A 786-nucleotide genomic window follows, 5' to 3' on the forward strand; every position below is an offset into this window, starting at 1 on the left:
CGTATTGAAGAGGTTGGGCTTGGCAGTATTGGACTGGAGTAGCCCATGGTCCATATCCAAATGCTAGATCGATTAACTAACCAGAATGCTTGACGTTCCTAAAAAAAACAGAATGCTTGACCAAATCCACCTACAAAGAATGCTTGAGAAAAATTGCGAAAACAAAAAACAGTCAAGTTGCATCGATCCCAAAGATACTAAGTTCCTGGAAAAGGAGTGTTGTTTTTGTTAGCCTATGTCTCTGGTTTATTTTCCTCCTATAGGCTCATTTAACTGTTACACGTGACATGAATTTTTACTAGCCCCTGGGATCTGTAGTTTCGTCTGTGTGATGTATACAGCGAGCATATGTGCAACCAAACGTTGAATGTGTAAGTTTCATACAATCAACGGAGATTTGGTGCAGAGAGGAAGAAAATTGAAGATGCTAAGCCAGAGAAATGTGCCTTGTGCCTTGCTCAACAAGATCGGTTCCTCCAAAAACTAAACCTAACAAAGATCAACTGCCGATCATCAATGAAGTGCAAAAGGTAGGTCCCTGGCAAGGCTCATGTTGCCTTGTACTTCTAGTAGTAGTGTATGTGTGTGAAATTAAGTCGGTGGGTCGCTTTGGCAGTGAAGGCACGAAGTGAAACATAAGGATCCTTTGTGACTTGTCACCAGCGATCCATTCAAACTTGCTGAGCGATGTGCATATTTCTGGCGCTGAAATTAATTGAGCGTGTGAAGTAGTATGCCGGGAGTACGGCCACAGCTACTCCTACGTGCGTGCGGCGCACAAGCGTT

The sequence above is a fragment of the Triticum dicoccoides genome, chromosome 1A, assembly GCF_002162155.2.
Source record: "Triticum dicoccoides isolate Atlit2015 ecotype Zavitan chromosome 1A, WEW_v2.0, whole genome shotgun sequence".
Lineage (NCBI taxonomy): Eukaryota > Viridiplantae > Streptophyta > Magnoliopsida > Poales > Poaceae > Triticum > Triticum dicoccoides.